Source organism: Nyctibius grandis, chromosome 9 (assembly GCF_013368605.1).
Source record: "Nyctibius grandis isolate bNycGra1 chromosome 9, bNycGra1.pri, whole genome shotgun sequence".
NCBI lineage: Eukaryota > Metazoa > Chordata > Aves > Nyctibiiformes > Nyctibiidae > Nyctibius > Nyctibius grandis.
In genome coordinates this window covers 16892736-16905379 of record NC_090666.1, presented here as the reverse complement: position 1 = coordinate 16905379, position 12644 = coordinate 16892736, and the positions used below count along the sequence as shown (strand labels likewise).

At 41.7% G+C, this 12644-nt stretch overlaps 1 pseudogene; it reads left to right on the top strand.

Moving 5' to 3' along the window:
* The first annotated feature begins 6464 nt into the window (after positions 1–6464).
* LOC137667358 (retinol dehydrogenase 7-like) lies at positions 6465–11376 on the top strand (annotated as a pseudogene).
* Positions 11377–12644: the final 1268 nt, after the last annotated feature.

Below are 12644 nucleotides of genomic sequence, written 5' to 3'. Positions count from 1 at the left end.
CTTTCGGAAATGACTGTGATTTTTCAGTTCCCTCACCTTTAAGGTGCTCAGTTTGAGAACCCTTGAAGGCTTCAGTTTTCACAAAGATCCATAAGTCAAAAATATCCCAGGAAAATAGGGGATGTGGCTTTAAGTCCCTACAGCAGGAAGTGTTCAGTCATCTCAAGCAGAGGAGGGAATGAAAACAAGGCCTTCCTCTGGGAGAAGCGAACTCTTGCAACATAAACTAGGAAGGAGGGCAGAAAATCCTCTTCCCAATACGGCTTTCTTTAGCAGTCACCCCTGTTCAGTTTTGAGGCCAAGGAAACTGTGGTTGCCTTTCTTTGGTACAGTCCTAACTGGACAGAGAGCAAAATAAGGTGCCCTAGTCATTGAGCTGGTTGGGATTCACAGCCATTCCTACTCACAGGACTTTGCAAGGCTTAGGTGAGGCATTTTCCTGGTCAGCATGCTAAATCTTGAGGATCTCTAAAGTCCAGCTCTACCTTCTGTTGTAAAGGATCCATAGCTACAAACATAGGCTGCAGATCCAATTACAGGGGCCCAATACCTGCAATTAAGGTAGTGAAGAGCTAAGGTTTTTTTTCTTATTTAAAAAAAAAAATCTGAGCTTCAAGTCTGGGAGCTATTTCTTGGCATAAAAATAATAGCTCTGTGTTTTGTGAGATGCTGAGTAATTCCTGTGGGGAGGTGCTGCTCTTGTTCAATTCCTGACACAAGTGCCTGTTAAGACCTGGCTCCACTGGAATTAATCATGGCAAAGTGCTTGAGAACCGCAGAGATCCCATGTCAAGTCTGTAACTGCACGTTGCTCAGGAAGCCATTTCCCACTGCCAAGGAAACCACTCGGCAATGAAACAAATGCTTTCCTCGTGCTGGCGAATTTGCTGTGACATGATCGCGCTAAAGAGCAAGTTACCCGGTGGCTATCCAAATAGTGCTGGTTTTCAATTTAGTTTCTATGGAGCTTGCAAAACATCAATTCTACTTTTCTCAGTGCAGCTTATGCTTAGGCTTTAGCAGGGTCCTTTATGTCTCAGTTATCTGAAAAAGTAATTCCTTCCAGAGCAGGTCTGAGGTGAATACCTCTCAACTGGCTACTCTTACTGAGGTATTGATGTCATTGCTGTAGTAGATTTTATTTTAAAACCAACTTTCTGTCAACAAAAGTGACAGAAAACCAAGTTTTCTTTCTTTAACACTTAATCCAAAGGCTGCTGTGTGGCTGTCTGGTGAGCTAGTAGCTTCCCTGTCCCAGTCTGCATGAACTGTTAAGTTTTCCAGGTGAGAGATTGGTCCATCCCAGTCTGTGAAATTCTTGGCTCCTGCAGAGCAGGCAGCATCGGGCCCTAGGGATGTGATTCTTTCCTCTGAACTTAGCAGATAGCCCTGGTGTCATTTCACACAGAGCCTTTCTAGAAGCTAAAGCTTTTTGGTTTTTCCCTATCAAGATTACTCAGCCAAAAGTGATGAGGGAAACAAAGTATGAAATGACTCCACCTACTCTGATCTTTATCTTTAGAAATTACAGTTTGGCTGGTTTAATTCAGTCCCTGTCAGACCACAAGTATACAGTCAGCTGCTGCAAGACCCTAGCACTGCAAAGGTTAACATTTAAAGAAAAATACAAACAGAACTTTGGACAGGGCACACTAGCTGTAAATACATTATTTAAATTAGGAATGCAGGAAAAATATCAGCTACTCAGTGTATTAGAGACATGGTTTAGTGGTGGACTTGGCAGTGTTAGGTTAACGGTTGGACTCAATGATCTTAAAGGTCATTTCCAACTTAAATGATTCTGTGATTCTATTACTTCTGACTGTATGAAGGGCCAGATTCTGCTTGCATTTTTTCTCCTGGAACCAGACGCCTCATTTACCTAAATGCCAGCAACAAAAGCCAGTGACTTCTGGAAATGAGTAAACCATCGTGTGCTCTGCTATGGCTATCAAAACCTTTCTTGCACACAAGACTGTATGAGGCAGACATATGTTTTTAGGGACTAGAAGAGACTTGTTCAGGAGAAGACCCATGACTTCCACAAGGTCAGAACGTCCCAGGGGACAGCACCCATGGGACCAGGCTTCAGTTAGCTTATTAGAGCCAGCACACAAAGATGTACTTCAAAACCTTTACTTGTCCACCAGGAACAGTGTTAGCTTCTTGCTTTTCATTTGAGAACCAAATTTCCTTCCCCAGTCAGGGATTTCAATATGAAATACATCTACGGAGTCAATGGGAAATCAGACAGCCAAGTGCTGCTTTCTGCAGATGAAAGACTGCCTCACGCTAGGCTCTCTAATGGAAAGCTACATATGGAGCTCACATTTTGCTTATGTGGTTTGTCTTCTGTTAGGCTCCCTCACATGCTGTGCTCTGAGCAAGTTGGAGGATCCTCTGTGAGAAAGGGCACTTATTGGAAAAATTCCCCATTTTGATGTTTTCTGAGATGCTAAGCACGATCTATTCAGCTTTACGAAATTATTTTCTACAGTTCAAAAAGAGTTTGCTGAGAAAAAAAAATCAGCAGTAGAGAAAAGGAAACTCCTTTTAGTTTTTCTCTCCTACCTTTGTGTGGCAAAGGATTGCTACCTACAATAGCAGGACTCCTGACATGACACTGCTGGAGAAATGTTCTCCTGTAACAGGCTTTGTGTGCTGGTAGAGTGCTGTTTTGTGGTCATTTCAACCACGCTGCAGAGCCTGTCATTTGAATCAGGCCAGACGGGACTAGGCAGGCCCAGCAGGCACATCTGCCAGGCGTGTGCTGGAGAGGAGATCTCTGCCAGCCACCTGTGGAATCCCCAAGTCTCCAGCAAGCTGCACGCATCTCCTGACTGCCCCGACAGTGCCGAAAGCACAGTAACAACCAACACTGCAGCTGAGGCTGGTGTGGCACTCAGAGTGGCAAAAGAAGCAAGTATTTCAAGGCCCAAGCCAAAATGAGCAGAGAGAGAAACTGGAGGTGGAAGAGCTGCCCACCAAGCGGAGGATGAACTAACAACCCTGCAGCTCCTCAGAGCTGTTGTTAGTTGTCTCACCAGAATGTGTAACAGCACAAAAACAGAACTCCTGCCTGTCGTTATGGTGAGCAGTACCCATTATATGCATTTGCAGAATAGCTAAGAGAACAAATTAAGCACTTGGTTTTGAGTGCACAGACAAGAGAACATGCAGTTCCTTCCTTTCTAGAGTGATTTTAATTGTTGCTTATCTAAGCACCTACAGGGTCTGAATAAAATGCTAACTCAGAAATGTCCTTCCCAACATCTGCAATCTTTCTCTACTCCTTTATTTTGAATTACTGGGCCAGTCACCTAAGAGTTTACAGGGTTTTATTTTCCTGAGTCTTTTACCGATGCTGTGGTAAAAATCTAAAATGCAAGGCATACAAGGAAAGATGCAATTGTGCCAAGAAATCAGCCCCCCATTGTACCAGACTACATTCATCTCCCTGCAAAATGCTGAGTAGGAGAGTTTGGAGATGTACTTCTTTTAAGGTGACATATTAATGAAGACCTTAAGTTATCTATTGACCACCAAACTGAATTATCACACTGACATTTTTACACAGCATACGAAAAAGCACTCCTTTTCCATGAAACAAAAGTGCAAAGCCCTGCACGCGCAGGAATATCTCACCTAAGAGTGGGAGATGTGATGTGTTTGTGCCTGCATATTTGTTCAATTCATTAACTGAAGACCAGGGGGTTTGTAGCTCTGTCAGGATGACCAATTATTAAAGTTTGTACTTCCTAGACTCTGGAGAGCCATTGGGTGATCTGTCAGAGCGTTGTCTGATACATCTACACCTTCCACTGAGTGCTACATGAGCGCTGTTTCTGAAGAACCCCAGTCCCTAAATTTCCCCTTGGCAGTTCTTCCTAAGCATGCTTGGCAGGTCACTCTAACCCGTTGCAGGGCACTGACTTCTGGAGGTTTGCACTGCCAGCACAGTGGCAGATGAAGGAATCCAAAGTACACCCAGACTCCATACCTCACCCCAGCCTGAGGTTCTTTGGCATGACTACCAAAGCAAACCTGCTGTAACACAGTAACACCCCCCTTCAATACGGTCTATGTGCTTCAGCATCCTTTAGTGCAGAGAAGCAGAGGGATGCTGTATTTTGCAGTCATCTAAGGATCTTAAAGGGCTCTTGGTGTAGTCATGCTGCTTTCCTCTAAAATCAATTCCTTTTATAATGGCACTTCTCTAGGTGTAAGAAGCCAAGCTCTATCCCAAGAGTTCTCAATTTGCCAGGCAAATATCAGCGTTTTAATGGAAAGTAGAATTTGCCTTTAGCTATTTACTGGCTACATTAGTAATCAGAATTCAATATTTATGAAGATATATCAATACTCTTGAAATACCATGCTGACATTTTCTCTGGAAACACATTCTTTGCCACTCCAGGCAGCTATTTCAAAATCAATATACCCTGAAAGACAAGTGGCTTTTTAGTGCTCCACAATTAGCAAACAAGAAATATTTTGCATACCCTTGAACATTCTAGAATGTACAGAACTAGACAATTTTATTGGAAGAAAACTTTAACTGAGACTATTTCCTTTGATTCTGACCCCAGACTCCTTCCAGCAGCAATGACATCACCTAGTAGAATAAATACTGGCAGAAGGCTCCAGCAGAGTGAAACCCACCACAGTGCTCAGCACCAAATGTCCATGTGTTATTGGAGAAGGAGCACCGGTACTCAGGGAGAACTAGGTGGTTAGGGATTGCAGGCTTAGGAACACTGGCCTAGGACTGATAGGGGAGAGAGGAGCAGCAGAGGCTCAACACACAGTGCTGCCCTCCCAGCTGTCGCCCCTAGAGCCCCTTGTCTTACAGCACTTCTGTGCCAATTATTGCTACCTAAACACAGGGACAAACAATAACCAGAGCAGACCCAGGTGTTTCTCCTACAGGAGCCAAGTAGGCATCCTGGCCAGACACTCCAGGACTTCTCCACAGAGCCCAGTTTCAAATTTAACTTGTTTTTCAGTAGTGCAAGCTCACTGCCCACTGCTTCCTCCCTACAGCACAGCCAAGGAAGGAAGGTGTGATTTACAGCTCCTGTTTCCAATTAGGTTAATCTTTTCCCCAAATCTCTAATTATTTCATTTAATTTTGTATTGGGAAAAATGTGAACTGAGTCCTAAAATGATATATCACAGCACTAGCTTGCTGAGATTTATTGGCATGGTTACAAGAGCCTGCCAGTAGCAACTCCTCTCTCTCTTTGTGTCTGGATCAGCTCCAAATTCTAAATCAGCAGTCAAAGGAAATGTCATTGCCTGGCACGTCGTTGTTGCAAATGGACTGGAGTATCTATGATCGGCTGCTACAACATCCTGTTTTCAGACTTTATTTTACAGCACAGAAGCCTGAATTAGCCTAAGCTTTTTCACATAGTTTTAATGGCACTTTGTCAGAGCACACTCTGTGAGTCCTCTCAGAAAATGAATGTCACCAACTCAGTGAAACATTACAAAGATGATTCCAAAGTGCACGCATTCAGGAACACTGCAACGCTTGTCAGACTTAACAGGGACATTCACAGAAAAAAAAAAGCCAAGTATTTAAGCGAAGTACCTGAACTAGAGGGATGATTTTATCAGCCTGAAAACAACAGTGAGATGGGCTGCTAAAATAACTAGTGCAGCCCAGGGACCAATGTAACACCCACAAAAATTCAGTGGAGCCTCCCTGCAGATTGCAGTGGGAGGAGCAGCAAACTCTCATCTGTATATATTTGCTTAACATTTTTAAAATCAGATAAGCATTAGCCAGTAGCTCAGAAGTCCATATTGATGGCTACTGAGGCACCCAACTATGTAAAACAAGATCATTAAGTGGCAACCAATGTTGGCACTTGTCATAATTTATCAGCTATGTGACTGATTTACTTATTTAATGAGATTTCAGCATTCATTATCAGATTCTGAGATTCCTTCTGTTCCTACTTGATGAGGTGACAGCAAAATTTAGAATCAGAATAAATCCAAATCACCCCATGAACTTAGTAGGAAAAAGAACACTAGACGGGCTCTAGCAACCAGGTCTAATACATTTGGCTTCCTTTAATATTCATGTCTTAAGGTAGCAAGATGTTACACAAAAAATCAGCCAAATGAATGCTTAACTTCAGACAGCTACGAGTTAGAGAAGACAGACTCCTTCCTCTTTGAGTACTTTTGGGATGTAAAAACGAATTCCTTTTTTTTAAAGTATCACTTCATTCTTTGAATGCAATCACATTTCAAAGGCCAGATGTCTGCACCTCTACACATATGTAGGTAACTAGAGCCTAGGTGACTGCTTAGCACTTGTAAAAAGTTTCTCTTTAACAGAATGTCTGAAAAATGCTTACCAGACTTCTCATAAATATTGGTTTTAATGAATTATTTTGGTTTAATTCATGCACAAACCAAAAATACAAATAGCAAAACAGTAATCAATCATGAAGATTTTAGACAGTAAGAACTCTATTCTACATTTATCAAAAATTTTTGTAATAAGCAAACAGTATCCTCCCCACCAGACTTAGGAAACCTCGTGCTCCCTCAGTGGTTTTTTTTTGAGGGCAACATCTCCATGCAATTTCCTATTTCTTTATACAAACACACTTCCTACATAATATATTCTACTGTGCTATGTATCAGTGCTAAACAGGCAACGATGAAGGAGACAGAAGACTCAGGCACTGCCCCAAAGCCTACCTTGTCTAAGGGGCAGAGAGTAGATCACTCACCATCACACAACATGAGACACACAACAAATTGATCATCAGACCCACCACTACAGCTTAGGCTTTTCTGGTTGTTCTTGGGGTCACTCTGCTTCCATCTACAGATAAGAAGAGCAGCCTGGGTGGCATCATACTGGCAGTCAAAGAGAATAATCCTTCTTCCCAGAGGAATTCCTCTCAGCAGTATTAGCACAAATAATCACCAATGTCCACAAAAAAATCCAGATGCTACTTGTGAGAATTGATGCAGTATTTCCTTTCAGTCTGAAACTTCCTGAAAGGACAGGACTGACTAGAAAGATTGGCCAGCAAAGCTTGAAAACAGTGGAAATCTATTGAAAAGGAGGATAGGGAAAGTTTTGCCAAGGCACGTATTATTCAGGGATCCCGATCACATTGTGCCAAAGCTTCCACCCCTGTACTCCCCTAACTTACAGTGAGCTGGAAGGGCTGCAGCCAGAAACAAAGCCCCTTGTGGGAGTTGTGGCTGAGGAAGTCAGGGGGCTGCTGAGCACATTTGCTTCATTGCATTTCTAGATCATTAACTTATTTGCTTGTAGCTCTCACAGACTCACTGCACATAGCAATTTTGGCTTCCATACTTTCTTTAATCATTTACTGGCTCATCAGAGACAGTCACAGAGTGAGAAACCTGAGTGGAAAGCACGTCTTCATAACAAGCTGTGACACCAGACTTGGAAACTCACTGGCTAAATGACTTGACAAAACAGAATTTTGTGTCATTGCTGCATGTGCCGCAGAAAAAGGAGGTCAAGAGCTACGGTCCTGCTCCTCACTCTCACTGAAGGCAGTGAGCCTGAACTTGGCTAACTCCAACAGCATTGTCATGGCTGTGGTATTTGTGACCAAAGAGATAGCTAGCATGGGTAAATGGCAAGGTAATTTTCCAGAAAAAATGATTCAATATAACCAAATCTGGTCTAGCTAAAAGCTCTGATGCCTCTCCTCTCTCCACAGAGGCATTTTTCGTCTTACTGATGAAGCGCATTCACTCTTCAGTTCTGTCATTTCTCAGTTCAAAGAGATTCTCTCCAGCAGTGCTTTCGGGCTTCCCCTCGCTTTCACCAACAGGGTGCCTAAAAACCTAGTTGCTCACTCCATTAAAACCAGATCATTCCCAGGTATGTTTTTCAGACTCTCTCTGGTGCAGTTGAAGAATCTCAGTGGGGGGAAGGTGCTAAGTGGTACCAGAAAGAACTTTTGTGACAATAAAACCAGCACACCCAATTTAAAATGGCTTGTGCAGGGCTTCTTCAGCCCTCCTCTAGTACACAAAGTGTGTTTGTGCATGGCTGAACAAGTCCGACTTTTGTATTGCCACAACAACAATGGCACTGACTGTAACAGTTAAACAATTGCTGTTTCAGCCAGTTTTCTGAGAGTTGTTACATAGGTAGCTCTCACTACGATTATACACTTCTGAGCACTTGTCTAAAAGAGGAAGAGTTTGACCTTGGATACATATGAGTGGAGTTAAAAAACAAGATAAGTGTTGGTTTTGGCAAAGGGTGATAAAAAGGTCTGCGTGGTAAATAAATTAATCCGTGTCAACACATGTTTCTTTCTCAGCACCAATAGCTCAGACTAGACATTGTTAAGGGCTGCCAAAGGGGATCACAGCACTGCAACTACCAGCTGTAACACACACTTACATCAAATATTCAATAGGCTTGTTAATTAATTAACTAGCTATAACAGCAAAACACGTCTTCTACCAGTAGGACTTTCTCCTCAAAGCTTGTAAAGCACTGTTGGCCTCATCATGACAGTTCCAGACTGTTCTTGAATGCAGTGATTGAGGGCAAGGACAACATAATTATTAGCGCTTACCTCCTCCGGCAGGCCCCTGCTTCCAGCTTGTGGAAAGCTGCACGTTCTTGGTCGGGGTAACCACTGCTAATGCTGTCACCTCAGTCTGAGAAACTCTTTATGGAGGCTGAGTACTTGACTTTCGGCCTCTCCCTTCAGGCATAGGCTGTCCTCAGCAAACTCTTGGAAGCGTCACTATTTATCTAGAGTTCCTCAGGTAATTTATAAGGTAGTAAAGCAGTATTATCAATACACAGGGTTAAGCTAATATTTTTAGAAGCATTGACTAATTCTGCATGTCTGGTTCAGACCTTTAGACCCCAACTCAGAAAAATCAGTATCTCTACTTTTATGTAGACTATTTGATTTTCACAAGAATGGAAGTGCATATTAGAAGCCCACATACTTGAGCGGATCTGGATAGTAAAGCCCAGTAAGGTGGCCCATATCTCCAACTGAAATAATTTTCCTTTAATACTTTACCCATGCTCTTTTAGAGTCATTGCCTAGGGCCTTCAGCAAATTTTGCCAGGTGTACAGAGTAGATCTTGCGAGCAAACCCCAGACAACAGTATTCATCTCACTGAAGTTTTTGCAGACTGTGTGCTTCGTGTGCTTCGTTCCCAATGCTACATATGAAACTCTAGAGTAAGATATTACCACATAATTGAAATAAACAGCTTTGTAATCCTCTTAGGGCTTTTTGGCTTGGTGAGCAATGCTGAAGGGACAGAACTTGTAGCACCCACTGTCTGGCTGAGGACTGAAGACTTCCACTCAGTGCTGGATGTTAGTCTGCTGCGATTGATTGAAATCATGCTCAAGCTTCTGCCAATTCTGCAAAAAGCTGAAGGAAGAGTAGTCAATCTAACTAATGCCAAAGGCCTCGTGACTTTTGTAGGGGGTGGCTACAGATTGTCCAAACGGAGCATGGAAGCTTTCTCTGACACCTTGCAGTGAATAGCTGGAAATACATGCATGAACCCAAGAACAGATTCCAGATGTGCTGAGGAAGGGTGACTGTATGTTTGCCCTCTCGTTTTTTCTCTGGAAATCTTGCCTAAAGGGGTAAAGGAAAATAACTATTGCACTAACATTTCGTCATTTAACCATAGCCATTTAACCATATGATAGAGAATAAAGTTCTAATCCAACTGAAAATTTTTGCTCACTTTTACTTTTTCCCAGGCACTTTAATAATCTGTTCCTGCTGGAAGCTGAAATGATGCAACAGTATTTGAAATAGTAAAAATTTTTAGTTTGATAATACGTGACTAAGATGCAGCTGGCTGCTGCATCCTTTGCACCAGTCCAACATAAACCACACAGAAAGCTGTGAATCTACCTGACGCTGCTTTTTTTCCTCAGAGTTAATTGCCTGCTGTGCAATTAACAGGACAGTGCTATGAAGCTAATTTGAACAGCTAAAAATTATTCTGACATTTGAAGATAAGAATCAAAGTTTCAAATATCCATTTATGTGACAGATTTTCACTTACTTGTGTTTAATGGTTATGCCCTTATTGGGCGGTCAGGGATGCTTATTAGGTTTTTTTCTTCTAGGGTAGAGATGCAGCATTTTGGAGTGGAAGTAAGCATTGTTGAGCATGGTTTAAGGCAGGAGTAGCTAATTCAGATGTCATCGAGAGAGACCTCTTAGACTTTGAACAGACTGACTCCTGAGATCAGGGACTCCTATGGAGAAAAATACTTTGTTGAATATAAGTAGAAAAAGGACTGTATGAAAGCTCAGGGGGGAATATTATCAATGTATATAAATAGCTGAAGGGAGGCTGTAAAGACAACAGAGCCAGGCTCTTTTCAGTGGTGCCCAGGGATAGGACCTGAGGCAATGGGCACACACTGAAACACAGGATGTTCCTGCTGAACATCAGGAAACACATTTTTACTGTGAGGGTGACTTAGCACTGGCACAGGTTGCCCAGAGAGCTTGTGGAGTCTCCATCCTTGAAGATATTCAAAAGCCATCTGGACATGATCCTGGGCAACCTGGTCTAGGTGACCCAGCTTGAGCAGGGGGTTTAGACCAGAGGTCCCTTCCAACCTCAACCAATCTGTGATTTTGTGAACGTTTATTGGGTTTCATTAACATTCATTAAGAACCCATTGCTGACTGTTCTGGACTATGTATATGTTAGATGAGGCCTGTGCTATTAGTTCCCCTGTGAGATTGGTAAAATGTGATGTCATGCTACCATCCTTAGTCCCTGAAGAGGTAGAATGCCCAGGGGGAATTAATTGCTATGACCATATGCTAAGTTTATGGCTTACTGACACCTGAAAAGTTGTGCTGTGTCATGCTGCGCTTACTGTAGGGAATACAATACAGTCCACGGAAGTTCCTGTTTACCAGGCTCTTGGGTGTTCTGTAGACTTTCTGGTCTCTGCTGTAGCTATACTGCTCTCAGTACTTAAGCCAGTAGTTTAAAGCAAGCCTAAAGCTCTAGCCAAAGAATCCTCTCACAGAGAACATTGCATATAAATGCTTTCAGGTTTGAGTTTTTGTCTCTATCTGCAAAGAAGAAAATAAAGATTATCAGCGAAAAGACTGTGTAACTCTGATATTTCTAACGTCATAAAATGCATGGAACATGCCCTGATAGCAAAGTACCCCATGACACAATACGGAGCTGTATGGGATGCAAAGTTCTTTTGGCTGTTTCTCTCCTATGCCCCAAGCTGTTTATCTGACATGCTGCTGTGTATGATGTTTCCAGCTTCAGCAGCTAGTGGGAGACCAGTTCCTGGAGTTCTAATTAACATTTTGTATTAACCAGTATCAGCTCTGCAGAAATAAATACTAATCCTGTCAAAACCAGGCGTGGTCATCTTTACCAGGTACTAGACTGCTTAAATTCCTTAAAGACACTTTCTCCACCACCCACTCCTCCTTACCTGGAATTTCTGAGTTTGCAGATAGGCTTGTAAATCCAGCATGTTTCTGAAGGTCATTTTTTATGCTCAGAAATGATACCTCTATAGGATCTGCATTCATAAAATATTCAGCTACAAGCTGGTTAATACTACTCACACAATAAAACATTTTAAATACAAAAAATAAAATCACCAAATAATCAGTTTTTCAAGTAGACTTCATCAACATATAGGCTACAAGTGAACTTGAAATAAAACATCTTATACATGTACCTTACAGAATGTATTTAGTGAGATTTAGTCATCTGTTTCATGGGGGGTTTGCTCACGGTCATATTGAGGAGCTGCTGAACTTCACAAGCTTCTGAACACAAGACATCAAATCAAATAATAACAGAACCCAGCTATTGCAACACATTTCAAAAATTACAATTGCAGTGTTTGACTGCATCTAATCACCTGATGATTCAACTGTGTAGAGATAAAACACAAGCTATTTTACAGATAAATACACAATTACAGGTAAAATCAAAACTACATTGTACTCTGTTACTATCCAGAGTATTCAAACTTATATTTTAACTTTCTTCCTAATATTAGTATAGTTTATGAGGAAAACATTAAAAATAACACGCATTCACATTTTTTTTGTCCTCAGTGTACTTTGCAAGTTAAAAGGATGATTGTTTCACCCATTACATGGAACAGGTTATTAGCATATGCTATGGAAAATTAGTTTGACTGTTCAGAGTGTGTTCAGAGTGGTAAAACGATAGTTGATGTGCCTCTTGTACACGATGTGCCTCTTGTACACTGTTTCTATCTGTTAAGCGGCTGGCCAGAGGCTCACAAACTGGTGTTCCTAGAGATACTAGAATTGAAGGGGTAAAGGTTTTATTTGCTAAAGAGTTGCACTGGTGATTAATCATTAATGTGCAATTTAATTAAGCTTACAAAAATACCATGTGCAGGTCAGAATTCCAAATGTAAGAAAAGGAGTTTCATCACTCTGTGTGCGTGCGTTTGTACATGCACAAGAAATGGACAGAATGTGAAAAATGTTTAGTAACCTTTAAGTATTTCGTTGAGGTTCTATTGTCTGGCAAATGGCTTCAAGAATGAATTTATTTCACTTCATTTCATAATAAATACCTGCAGAGTTATAGT